This window comes from Mus musculus, chromosome 3, assembly GCF_000001635.26.
Source record: "Mus musculus strain C57BL/6J chromosome 3, GRCm38.p6 C57BL/6J".
NCBI classification, from domain to species: domain Eukaryota; kingdom Metazoa; phylum Chordata; class Mammalia; order Rodentia; family Muridae; genus Mus; species Mus musculus.
Window position 1 is genome coordinate 138,048,264 of NC_000069.6, and position 497 is coordinate 138,048,760.

The following is a 497-nucleotide window of genomic DNA, read 5'->3' on the forward strand; positions in this document are numbered from 1 at the left end:
GGATGAGCTGTATACTGCAAGACCATAGGACAGTGCCGTAAGAATAGATTAGACTGTGTGCATCATCACTGAGCTACAAGTACAACCATTTTCCTTGAAACTAGGCCAAACCTCCTAGAGAGGGTCTCCACAATTAGTAACACTGAATTGTAAGCTTAACATTTATGAATAGAGTAGATCCTGAATTCTGAGTACTAAACAATGTGTGTGTGAGGTCATCGATATGCCAACTAGTCTGACTGTGCTAATGGTGTCACAATGTGTATAAAAATACTACTTTGTACATCTTAAATACATACCAATTTGTCAGTTATACTTCTGTAAACTGAAGGAATTTGGACCATTTGAAACAGGATGCATAAAGCAAGCTGCTGAGTTAGAAATACTCTTACTGAAATATGAATCTATGCATATTTAACAGATGTGTATTGACCCATAACTACTAGAACACAAAAGTTACTGGACAGCCCTAACAGGAATAAAGTCCCAAGGCCATA